Source organism: Ambystoma mexicanum, chromosome 11, assembly GCF_040938575.1.
Source record: "Ambystoma mexicanum isolate Mex_15411 chromosome 11, UKY_AmexF1_1, whole genome shotgun sequence".
In the NCBI taxonomy this organism is placed as follows: Eukaryota; Metazoa; Chordata; class Amphibia; order Caudata; family Ambystomatidae; genus Ambystoma; species Ambystoma mexicanum.
In genome coordinates, this window is record NC_090934.1 from 135,135,503 (window position 1) to 135,149,121 (window position 13,619).

General features: G+C 43.7%; 1 protein-coding gene across 2 annotated transcripts in view; it reads right to left on the bottom strand.

Moving 5' to 3' along the window:
* Positions 1-649: 649 nt before the first annotated feature.
* Positions 650-13,619, bottom strand: part of YRDC (yrdC N6-threonylcarbamoyltransferase domain containing) — a 151,434-nt gene continuing 138,464 nt past the window's right edge. For both annotated transcript variants that reach the window (XR_011279574.1, XM_069622656.1), the window contains one exon: positions 650-2,011. The gene's annotated coding sequence lies outside the window, so the exon portion shown is untranslated. The remainder of the gene's footprint in view (positions 2,012-13,619) is intronic.

Here is a 13,619-nt window from a genome sequence, read left to right on the forward strand (position 1 = left end):
TAGGAAAGGAGAAGCATCACAGTGTCAGAACAAAGACAGAGCCAGGAGTAACGAGGACTAGATGCTTTTGGCAGTGGTCATTTTCAGACAATGTCTTAACATGGATGTATGCTGCTACAGACAAAAGAAACACTCAGCAAACAAACGCATGCCAAGACAACTGTTTCGATCAGGGATACACGGGAAATACTGAACCCTTTTAAGTAAGATATTTTGTTGTTTACAATACATGTCTGCGTCTATTAAGTACACGATAAGCATTGGGAGAACGCAGTCAGTAAGTATTTATGTCTGGCTGCCTCCAATGCAATCCATTGCTTGAGGTCTTTGCTGAAATGTGGCCATTGATTTAGTGTTCTGCAGCCCTCGTCTGAGACTTCAAGCTTCATAAACTATGCCGATAAATAAAATTAAAAAAAAGAAGGTACAGCGGAATACAGATACTCCAGACCGTTCACCAGGATAACGGTAAGTCACTGTCGGGCGGGGGTCTCCTTGGGGCCCCATAAGCAGGTGTAAATGAGTCATCGACCGGCCGGCTGTTAGAGCAGGAACTCAGCAATGAACCAGGCACAGGTAAATTGGAGTACAAATAGCCATTGTCTTCCCATGTCAAATAGCAGTCGGTTAAAAACGGCAACATTTCAACATCGTTTAAAATCATTTATTATACATGAAATCTTACAACATATAGATGTGTACTGTCAAAAATAAATAATTAGTCGGTCTACTATAAAATGAAAAATGTCATGCTACTAATGAACATATGCAAGTGAGCATGTATGCCAGGAGGCTGGCTGGTAGTGCCACATGCCCACTGCTCCACACAGATATTCACTTGTCCAGTTGGGGACCAGCTCTTTTCTTCATTGTCCTCTTAGCTGGCATGGGATGATGCATCATTGCACTGATGGCGCTCCATTGTTAAGGGATCAGAGAGGGCGCGCTGCAACCTTCAAAGCTCAACATAGACAACAAGAGCAAGGAAAGGCCGGGCAGCAGTCCAGACTTTCAGCAAACTGCTCAAGGCATACCTTAACTGTGTGGTCAGGGATGAGCACTCATAACAAAGCCACTTAATACTTGGAAATCTCCATTCAGGCTGTCAGCCAGGGCACTTACGGAGGAAAGGGCACCGGACCCAAGAGTATTGTTCTACTCGGTTTACCGAATGTCTAAAATGTACTGTTACACAAAAGTACCTTGAAGCGATGAGTGGGTGGGCGGGGGGGTGGGGGGGGGGGGGACGGAATTCTTTAACTGGCATTCCAAAACCAAGAATGTTAAAGAATTACAACTTAAAATAGTCCCTAAACGGATTTACTTCAGAATCTGTGGCAGATTGTCACGGGTCCCAAAATACAGCTCTTGGATCCTAAAACCAGCCCTATTTTGTACCCAACCAAGGGAAACGTCACAGTTCAACAGCAATGCAAGAAAGTAGAGCAGGCAATTGATCCCTGCAGAGAAGTAGAAGGCAGAATGGGAAGGAGCATAGGAATTGGTGGGTCTAGGCCAATCAGCAGGGTGCAGGGTAGATGAACGCAATAAGGAGAGAGGGCAGTCACAGAACGCAGTGTGGATACTACAGAAGGAAAGCCAGCATGGAGATGGTTACGAGACCACTAGAGACAGAAGGCGCCTGAACAGCCACTGACCAGTTAACCAGAAGCATAGGTCCGTTGTGATTATGGTCTTGCTGTACCCAAAATGCAAATCTCAAACCTAATTGACCGTTCTGCATTTTCTTTACTTCATGTATGCGCGATTAGTTGCTAGTCTTTATTCACGTAGCTCCAGCAAAGGTAAGAGAAACTGGCTTCCACCAGATTGCATTCCAGAAATCTGCATCGCCTATGTTCCCGCCAGTGAACATTCAGAAAATGGCATTAGTCCAAATTCTTTAGATCATGCTGGTGGTGCCTGACCACACAAGAAGACGTTTCACCCAAGAAACAAGGCACTGTGCTTTGGAAGTGCCAACTTTGTTCCCGTCGTGTTTCCAACATACCTAGAATGTTAAAGAAAAACACACATCTTTCAGTACACATATTTGTGGATTCTCCAATTAATCAAATGACAATTAGGAAAAGAAATAACTGGGGCATTCCCTGCATTTACCATGGTAAGTACAGACCTATCAAATAGCAGGAGCAAAATATACACAGACGTGCTTTGCATACAATGTGTTTCAAGGGCTACTGCTTCAGTTAGCAAATAAGCAATTACAATGATGATTACAAACACTGGCTGCAGATGTCATTGCGTGGCCACATACAGGAACCCATCAGCTCGTAGAGCTGCATGCAGGGTGTGCCTGAGCAGGACAGGTCTATGGGTTTCAAGGAAACCAAGATAAAAGGACCCCAGGGAAATACTTTCAGGTCTCTTAACTTCTTCAAATTTATGAAGGTTTCGAACATGGCAGTTGGTTTCTACAAACATTTGAGTAGTTTCAACAACTAAAGTTAAACTGGGTTTGTTCAACTGTAGAATAGCTTTCTGTAAATCGGGAGGTACAGACTTCACAAACTGTTATATGGTTAGAATCTCTAATACTTCTAGCAGAGACTTTGTTCCTATTCACAGGGATAGGGTATTCGGTTTTCTAGCTGATAAGCCATCTGCATTTAACTTAATACTCCAATGTTGTCTGTAAAAATATTTCAGTTTATCCTACCTTTTTCCAATAACCCTTCTTTGATGTCAGAAAAAGGGGTCGTTCCGGTTTAACAATTTATATTAATTTTTTGAATTTTCAATCTTAATGAGGCAGCTAGACGACACGTTTTCAATTCATCTTCCTAGTGGAATGGTCGGGCCAACCGCTCAAAATTAATTCAAATGTTTCCCAATTCTTCTCCATCTATACAGGATTGTAGAGTCCCTGGTGGAACTATGGGTCGGTGGGAAACTGCAATAAGTCTGTCCAATCCATCCTGGAATCTAGTCTCTGCCTGAATCTCGTGGGAAGTTAAGTGAGTCACTAGGCCTTTCGAAAGTCGCCATCCTGCTTGTTATCCCAAGACTATCTTCCTAACAAAAGAAGGGTCATGAACTGTGTCAAGCGCTCTAGCAGATTGTGTTAAGAATGAACATCCCTCCTCCCATTTCAGAAGAAGGGTCTACTTCTATAGGTTCTTCTATGTCCAACACAGAAACAGGTTCTTGGGACTTTTCCAGATTTCTCCGCGCACTCTGCAGTCTTTCACCTCTATTCTTCTCCGATCTGTCAGCTGCAGGTGACCTCTGGATTTAAATGTCCGGCGCAGATGACTTGGATCCCGACAACTAGAGTGCACATTACACTTGTTGCCATAACCCCTCGACATTGACTCCTTGATCCATGTCCTTGTCTCGTTACCTGAGGCTTTCTGGGACTTGGAGTCCAAGGAAGTTGTAAATGATTTCAAGTTACATTGTTGGAGAGTTTTATGCAGACTATCACCATAAACATTAGATATGTTCTAGGCTTATCATGCACACATGAAGACTGAATAAGGTTTTGTTTGACCAAAGTAGTTTTCAGAGTTTTATAATTAAATGGTTCAGAATAATGACAACATGCCATTACAAACTCTGGAATTAAAGGATCTTCCTCGCAAGAAAGAGAAGAATACCACTCTCTCCCGACAGCCATCTCCTCCCATGTGATCCACCCTCAGAAAACCACTCCCAGGGTCAGGATCAGGTAGCGGTTGCCTTCCTCTGGCCACATGGGAGGAGACTTTAGGCTGGGGATCGGTGATGACTGTTCAGGATTCCATCACGCTGCCCAATGATTCACAGGGACAGGTGCAGGTCTATGTGCCTTTCTGGTAAAGAAATCTTCTGGGCATCAGCACTTACAAACATTTCAAGTTTTTTGCCATAAAAATGCAGCTTGGCAAGAGGCAGACTCAAATGAAAGGAGGGGTGCCAGTTACTGAAACATCAATACGTGGGTGGCAGGGGACAACATTAACAAACTGCCATGCCACTGTTTCCTGGTGCTAAATGACTGAATCTAGCAGTGAGAAAAGAGAGTGAAGGACAGAAAGCAGATTACTAAGTGCTTTAAACAGGAAACTGTTGTACTGGAAGCCAGTGAAGAATTCCCCGATATTGGTAAACAGTTGACTCTTGAGATCGTAAAAATCAGGCGGATTGCAGAATTCTGGGCAACCTGTACTCTCTATTTGAAATGTTTGAACCACCATAAGAAGGGCATTACAATAAACTAGTTTTGAATTTGTGAGTACACCAACCACTATTGAACGGTCCCTTTGTGCAATAAGCGGCAGCAGAGGCTTAATGTGATTGAGCCGATTATACACAGACTTGACCGTTTGACTGACATGTAGATTGCAGTCCATACTGGTCTGCCACGTTTCTTTACTTTATGAGAGAATTGTGTTGGTACGTCAAACAAAGATGGACATGGAGTAGATTACAAAACATCTTCAACCTTTCTTTTTGGGCAGAGAACAATAACCTCTGTTTTTGGCGGGTTTAGTTGGAGCTTGTTCTCCAGTATCCACGCTTTTATCTTCTCCACACAGGATAGGACTCGGTCTATTGCCTCCTGCGGTTGCTTGAGTCGCACATAAATGTGGGTGTCATCAGCATATGAGTGATAACACAAACCAAACTCAGAAAATCTTTAATAGTTGGCAAATATGAAACAATACTGGAGACAAAGAGGATCCCTGAGGGACACCACAGCCCACAGACCGAGAATCAGAAAGAAAGGAGCCTACTTTTACCTGCTGGGTACGGTTGGCCAAAAAGGAATTGAACCATTCCAAGACTTCATTAGATACCTGTGCCACTGAGGACAGTCTGGAAAGTAGAATTTCCAAATCAACCATAACGAAGGCAGACAAAATGTCCAGCATGACCAGCATGCAGACAGCCCCTTCATCAGCGGCCTTCAACAGGGCACCCCAGACTGCAATAAGGGCGGTCTCGGTCCCATAGCCAGATCTAAAACCCAACTGATATGGATCCAAGAGATTATGTTTTTCCAAAGAGTTCTGCGGTTGAATGGATACAATCTTTTCCAGAACTTTGGCAGGCCATAAAAGGCCAGCTGGAAAATGTGACAGGACTACAGTGCCTGAGTGCCCAATTACAGATTTTCTAGGTTAGTTTTGACAGATTTGGAGTGTGTGCTCCCTCCCACCCCCACGTTACTTTATATAGTACTAGGCCATAGTTCTGTCTGTCAGGACTAGGAATGACCTCCCTGTCCAATGGTGTAAAACGCTTGCAAAGCTTTGAACACGGATAGTAATTCCAGAAGGTGATGTTTGTTAAAGCTTGTGTCCACACACCGTTCGCGTGTGATGATTGTGAAAGTGAGCTCCCTGTCCTGAAAGAGATGCGTCTGTTAGAGTGGCCTCGACTGCGGGGTGGTGAATGATCTGCCCTTCAAAAGGTTTTCTTTTGTCCACCACTGCAGTGATTGAATGAAGGGATGCAGAACCACCACTAGAAAGACCGCTTGCCGGCAACCATTATTTCGCTAGCCACTCTTGCATTCGATGCACGCACAGTCCAGCAGGTGGCACCAGGTAAATGCAGGAAGCCATCATTGCCAGAAGGTGCACTGTCTTTCACATGGTTATCTGACAACCACCTGCATATTGTGGAACTTGAAAAAGTAGGTTTGGGACCCTTTCATTGGCGGGGGAAGACTAGGGTATCTTCTGTTTGAAATAGCGTTCCAAGAAACTGTTTTACTTGACGAGGCTTGATTTTTTTCATTGATCGAGAACCCCAACTGGCAAAGAAGATCGATTGTCTCTTGAGTGTTCCATTGACACAGTTGCGTTGTGTCTCCGGTTATTAGCCAATCGTCAAGATAAGGGTACAATGGAAAGGACTGCCCGCACAGGTGGGCTGCCTCCAGTGCCAGCACCTTTGTAAAGACCCTTGGCGCAGAGGATATGCCGAAGGGAAGTACCTTGAACTGGTAGTGGGCATCTGCTATCTTGAACCGTAAGTATTTCATGTATGATGGTGACATTGAAATACAGTATGCATCTTTGATGTCCAATATTGCCATGTAATCCCCTTGCTTCAGAAGTGGCATTACCGCCTGCAGCGTTGTAAACCTGAATTTTTTGCTGCTTGACATATGTGTTTTAAAGACGCAGGTCTAAGACAGGGTGCATGCTTAAATCCTTTTTGGGGATAAAGACGTATATTGAATAAATACCTTGGAAGCAGCTCCATCGCTTCCTTTTGTAGTAGCGTTAGTATTTCTGCTTGTAGAATCAAGTGATGCTCTTGCACCATTCTCCTTGATCTCGGCAGATGGTGGCACGGTATTTCCAGGAATTTGATAGAATATCCGTTGGCCACTGTCGAGAACACCCACTGACCTGATATTATTCCCTTGCGGAGTTACTGACGCGTTGTGCAAGCAGTCTGCATACTGCCGGGAGAGTCGGCCTTCACCGTCCCTCTTGAGTTGGTGAGGAGGAGTCACACCATAAGAGCTTCACTATTCCGCGGAGCGATCGCAGAGTTGCGGACGAGTTGTGCAAGCAGTCTGCGTGGACCGAGAGAACTAAAACTATAAGGCAATAGGTAGGAGGTGCTTGATAGACTGCCATTGTGGCAATATACGAACAAATTGTAAACTGTGCACTTCTACCTCTACTACTACCATCATCACTCTTCTCTGCTTGGCTTCTGCGAGTTTAACCGATGCCTCTTAAACTCCTGAGTAGCAGATGAAATGCATCTTTTCCTGCGCTGATTTTTTGAGAACTCCGCTGTGTCTCCCAATGCCTCTTTAAGGACTATAGAGATTGTGAATTGATATTTATACAGAGCGATTGCGGGCATGGGTGCCTTTGAGCTGTTTGGAGACTCTTACCTGTGCGTCACGTTCTTCCTAACACCAACATTGTTGTCCAGCGAGAATTGTTGTGGCTTCCCCTTTGAACATCCATATCCCAGGAAAACTAGATTTGTTCACTGTGCAGTCTTCTGATTAACTGTTTTAAGGCTACTAATGACTACTTAATGTCGATACAGGCTGCCAGTTGATACTATTTATACAGAGCGACTCTGGGTCTAGGTGCCTTTGAGCTCTGTCTGAAATTCTTAACTTGTGACATTTGCAGATCAAATTTCAAATAATGAATGGATTGCCATGTAATTGGTAATTATTTCTTGAATTAGTTTGCCAATAGATTTGCGGTCTTCTAGACCTAGTGCAATACTTGCTGTTTTAATTTCTTCTTGTTGCCCTATTGATGTGGTTACTTGACCTTGCTTAATCCATTATTGTCTGTGGAGTTTTGAAGGAGCAACTTAAAAGCTTTTTGACTCTGTCCCTCGGAATGACCCTACAAAAGAGGCAAAAAGGAACGGGTCTGAGGAGTGATACCCTGAGACTGGGTAAAATGATGAGGACCCCTTGAAAAATACCCCAAGAGTTAAAAAGGGCAGACAGGATGCGAAGGGAACAAAGAATGATATTGCCAATTTAGCTCGTCCCATTACGTTTATTTAGCCCTAAAGCTCCCCAGTAAGAGTTCTCTGATCAGATTGAAATGAATATGCCAATCATGACTCCAAGCAATGTAACTGAGTGATACTATACATTAATTTACCATCGACAACAATGGATCACTCCTCAATCTTTGTAACAACCTAAAAAGGAACTCATTAGGACCTCCTTACAGTGACTTGGACTCTGTAAAACCATCTAATCTTTCTGCTAGTTCAAATTTAACTGGTTTAATTGCAGACTCAGAAGATGCGGATTATGAAACGGAGGAAACATTTAATAATCCTTGCATGAATTTATCTGCAGTTAATGATGAGGATAAGTCGATTTATTTTCATTCTGCATTACTTACCATCTACCTCATCACAAGTTTGGCTGTAACTCTTAAATGCGGCGGTAATGCTATTACCACTGCATTTAAGGGCCCGCCAAATCACGTGTTGGCGGATTATCCCCCTGCTGTGAGCCGAGAGCAAATCTACCTGCGATTTTGCCGATTATCAGCGCTATTTCCGCCGGCGGTAATAGCACTGAACATTCCCCATTGGGCCCAATGGGGAATGGGAAATTCCTGAATGGGCCCTATGGGGAATGGGGACTTACCGTTCTGCCAAATCTGTGATTCGGCGCTTATAGCACCAGGGGGGTTTGGCGGTAGGGCGAATAGCCCCGGCGGTAATACCGCTAGGGTTAGCGCCCAACTCGTGATGAGGCCCTAGGTCTGCTAAATTTGATGCCTTAGTTGAATTGTGTACTAGGTTGGCAGAAGATCAATAAGATTTTAAATTTATTAGAATGATGGATGGTAGGTGTCCTATTGGTGTTTACGTACACTTAACGGCTAACTCATGTAGCCCTCCCGATATTCTTAACAAAGACCTCACAGTCATGAATGAATCACAAGATCTACAGTCCACTGAATCGAAATTATTGACCGATAACACTCAACCCGGTACTCTGAATGGAATGGTCGGGGTGACTGAGGAACATGTGGTAGTATACGCCGCCAACGAACCCGATGCTATTGGCATTCTTTGCCAGGAAATTGGGATGATGGAACAAACCACCTCACAGAAATGTACGACTGCTAAAAGAAAAATATGTAATTCCGGGAGAATGCACACATATTTATCCCCCTTACAAAGAATGGCACATAGTATGAAAGATTAAATGGCAGAGGGTGATAAGGATCGTGCTGGCTTGCCCATTTTACTGAAGTCAACTAATACTGTTATTACACGCGTCAGTGATAGTGGTGAAGTCAGACAGGTAGATCTTAGAGGCCCACTGGATAAGTGGGTGACACATTATTATGTCTCGGGTATACCAGCACAACCGCTCCAGGAGACAGTGGATAATTCTACAAAATCACAACAGACTAGGTTTGATTTTAAACTAACCCCGCAGCCTGTTGAAACATCGCTACCAAATGTCACAAATACCATTGAACCTAACTTTGGGAATCCATCTGTATCGAACAGTGTATGGTAATGATGTTTGGAATAAGCCAAGTTTGTTTGCAAAGCTAGAGTAAATTAATCCCACTAATGACAGTCCTTTCCTAAATAGAACCAGACTGCTAGCCTTAAGGAATTCCATTCCTCATCTCTCTATGCTCAGAAACGAGGACATTCTGAGATTAGAATGACCTAGATGGGATAGCTCGATGAATTGGGTTCTTTTGGACTTTTCCTCCTTGACAGTTACAGCGTTATTCTACTCCCATTCATATTTGCTTTTAAAGCTAGGATATAATCTTATAACAAAATATAATGTGCCATTCAAGGGGCAAAATTAAGATTTGCAATACATTAAACCCCACACTGTTAAACAGATAGGAGTCCCTCACAGCACAAAGCTCAAGCTACTGTGAATCGGCCTTCCTCTTGTACCTACTGACCTTGTATTAATCTTACCTCAATCAAATGGTTGTGATGGAATAGAAGTGGATATAACTCATTTCTTAACCATGCGGAAGGACAGGCTCTCATCGGTTCTAGTCATTTTTTTTGTTACAGGAAACATGGACAGTGAATGACTTCATAATTGACGGCTATTCAGTCATTAACCGCCATGCAATTAAAAAGCACCACAGGGAAATCCAATGGGCAGTTTAGCTATAGGAACTCAAACATTTTGATCAGTCCTTATTGTTTGGAATTTAATTCCTAACATGTATTGTCTGCGGTTTTGAATTTTCCTCCACTTTCAAAAGACATATTGATTATTCATGTATATCCTCCTCCTGGTGGGGAAAATAGTAATGCAATTGTATATGCAATTGATAATATAATTAATGTCTGCCGGTCAGATTTTCCGAGTGATAACATTCTAATTGCCGGGGATTTAAATGCCTCCAATTTGGAGAAACTGGATCCGATTCAGAATTAATTGTATTACCGCATGAGAGAGTTGGACCGGACTACGAAAAATCTTGGAAGGAAATGGGAACAACTTTTTTATATTTGGGATTTCATGTGTCTTAATCATGAAGGATTATTAATTCTAGTAGTATTACATGGACCAATGGAGTCAGTGTTTTCACTTTGGATTATGTACACATGGATCACGAATTATGGAGCTGATGTCAACCCATAACGATTTCATTTAACACTCTAAGTGACTGTGCCGTATTAACATGCTCACTCACTATCTCACAAACATATGAGATAGTTCACTATAATGAACAGATTTCAACAGATCATTTTTAAATTTTATAAACCTCACTTTATGGTCAGTGTGGACAATTTAGGTCAAAAGAAGATGATTTACAATTCACTTACAAAGTTACATTTTGGGCTAAAACCACCCATTTTGCTTTAAGTGAATGAAATATGCTAATCCGAAGCCCACTCACTGAGGTCTATTTAGAAAGGGAACAATGCCAGCGATTTTGTATTTGATCGGTAAGAGCACAAGGCTCTGACAAATAGGACAAAATCATATTGGAGTTTGGAGCAGTGCTAGATGAACAAGAGAATAACTTACAACCTGGTGATGAGCAGGAGAAATGGGGGAAATCAACTGGTAATAAGGAGGGGACAGCAAAGGTTGATATACTATACATACATGCCAAATCATCTTTACCACATTTGCATGCTACTACACGAGTCCTTGGTTGTGGATCATGGGGGACTGCCGATAGCATTGTAAGTCAGAGGATTTGTCCCACAGTAGACATGCTTCTTAAGTGTGTTCCTGAATCCTGCAACTGAGGTGGTCAATGTATTTCTGAAAGTATTGAATTCCAGTGGTGAGAGAGCTGAGTGGGAGGGTAACGGTGCGAAACCTGGAAGCACTGCATGGTGAAAAAGGGACAAACGGTTTAGTGCTTACAATTTAAGATAGAGAGCGGGTGAACAGCATGACAATCAGCCAGATAGGGACGGAACAATGCTAGATCATAAAATACTACTTGATCGGATGCAAACTGTCGGGGACCAATCTATGGATGCTATCACTTGGTTGAGATCCTTCCTGGAGGGCCGCCAATCGCGAGTTCACTGGTGTGACAGTGCTTCCAAGTCACAAACCAGAACGTGCGGAGTGCCCCAGGGGGTGTGTCTTTCCATCTTGCTGTCTAATATTTACATTTTCCCCCTCTGCAGTGACCTAGATTTACTACAGATATTTTTTTGTAACTATGCTGATGATTGCCAGTTGGTCCTTGATATTACTGGTGGTCATGAGAAAGACCAACTGGTGCTGGACGCGTATCAGATCATAAAATGCTGGATGTCTACAAACTGGCTCTGTCTAAATGCAACTAAGACCGAATTTATGCTATTTGGCCCTCGGCAGGCTCAAACCAAGCTGGGTCAGGAGTATGCTAGTTTCACTATAGACGACAGCCAAATAAATGTAGTACAGAAGGTAAAGACCCTAGGCACATATATGGATAATAGCCTAGACTCTGAAGCCCATGTAGCAGCCATTACCACCAGTACTAATTACCACCTTAAAGTACTCGGGCAAGTAGCTCCACTGATCTCAATCGAAAATTGCTCTAAACTTGTGAGAGCGGTGATCCTCCCACGTGTGGACTATTGTAACACTTCTAGGAGGTGCAAACAAGGCAGAAAATCCAGAATGCAGCCATACGCATCTTTCAGATGAAGCGTTTGGAGCCAACTACTGCAGCAAGGAAAAAAGCTACATTGGCTCCCAGCCGGAGCTAGAATCCAGTTCAAACTATTAACCATATGCCATAAGAGCATTTTTGGTAACGCACTAGCTTACTTGAAAGACAAAGTTAATATCCATCAGCCTAAATGAAATCTGAGATCAGCATAAGGCTCCTTAATGGTATCGCACCGTGTAAAACCAGCCCGTGGCTTCAGTCGGGCTTTTCACATTCAAGGAGCCAAGGCATGGAATGCTCCATCTACCCTTACTGCTGCGTAAAACAGGAAACCATCTTGCTTTTCGGAAGCAGCTGAAAACGTATCTTTTCAATTAGTATAAATACCTGTAAGCAGCTCTCCTGTCACCTATCTGTTTCTCGGCGCCAGGATGCCCCCGGGCTTTGGCGCAGTATAAGTATAGTAACATAACACAATGCTTTGGATGGATTTAAAGAAAAAAAGGAATTTAAAGATGAAGAGATTGTAGGCCTGATCACGACCCCGGCAGTATTAACCCTACCGCCGAACTCCCCAGCACTAATAGCACCGGATCACGAGTTCATCGGTAATGCAATTCCCCATTGAGCCCATTCGGGAATGCCCCATTCCCCATTGGGCTCAATGGGGAAAATTCGCGCTCTTACCACCGGCGGATTTCCCGCCGGCAGTAATAGCGCACATTTTTGTTGGATTTCCCCCCAGCCAAGAGCTGGGGCGAAATCCACCGAAGTCCTGCTTTGGCAGACCCTTAAATCCGGCGGTAATAGCGCGACCGCCAGATTTAAGGGTTACCGCCAAAGTCGTGATGAGGCCCTGTGTCTGGAAAGCTACTTCGGAGTCGGTGGGTGAAGAATGTTTAGCGATTATAGAGTGCATGCAGGAAAATTCAATCATTTGTGGCACAGGGAAAAGGATTAGGGAGGGTAATACCGAAAAGAGGCCGGAGCTGTAATCCAGTATATAGAGGATAATGGGGTGATGAATATTTTGATTGAGTTGAGGTGTGGCAGGGTCACATTTTTGGGGAGTCCAGAAGGGTTAAGCCTAGCCACCTTAATAGTGGTGGTGATGATGATGATGAAGTGCTGAAGTTTAAGATCACTATGAAAAAGAAGACTCGGATTGCAAGCCTTGGGGATGGAGTTAGGAGGATGGGCAAAAAGGATATAGGGGAGGAGGACAATGGTTTAGAGTCTAATGGCTGCGAGAATGATCACTTCCATTTTGGAGAAGTTTAGCATCAGGCAGCAAAGACCCAATAACTGGCTTATTGCAGACAAATAGTTGGGGTGAGAAATGGTATGGTCCAGGGAAAAGGCAGTTGGAAAAAAAAGAGAAAATGTATGCAATATCTGCAAAAAACAAAATGAGAGAATATAAAGCATGTGTCCACAGGGATGGTGGATAGAGTGTGAAGAGGTGGGATCCAAAGTCAGATCAGTACCCACTGGGAGCAGTAGCAGATGAGAGGGCAGTGTTCCTGGAGATTAAGAAGAATGATCAGCCTGGTAGGTGGCAATCCAGGCAGGCAAAGACTGTGCTCTGGAAGCCATGGTGGCAAGAGTGTTTAGAGGAAAGTGTGGTGTGGGGGCGTGGGGGGTCAACCGTATCAAAGTCAGTAGAGTGGTCATAGAGAAACACGACTACAAGAGAAGCAGCAGGGATGAATAGTAGTGGAGACATGTTGGAAGGCCGTGTATATGGAGTGTCTTCTGTCAAACCCAGATTTCAAGGGTCAAGGAGTCGATCATTGTCCAGATAGTTAGGGACGCGGACGAAGAGCACATGCTCAAAGACATTGGAATAACATGGAAGAAGGAATACTGGTAGAGCGCAGGCTGGGTTGCTGGGTATCAGCAGTGAGTTTCTTGAGGTATTGTATAATAGTAGCCAGCATGAAGCAGGCTAGGAAGATCCCAGAGGAAAGAGACCGGCTGAAGAGAGAAGCAGTTTAGGGGTGCGACTTGCTCGACTGTCTGTGGTGTTGG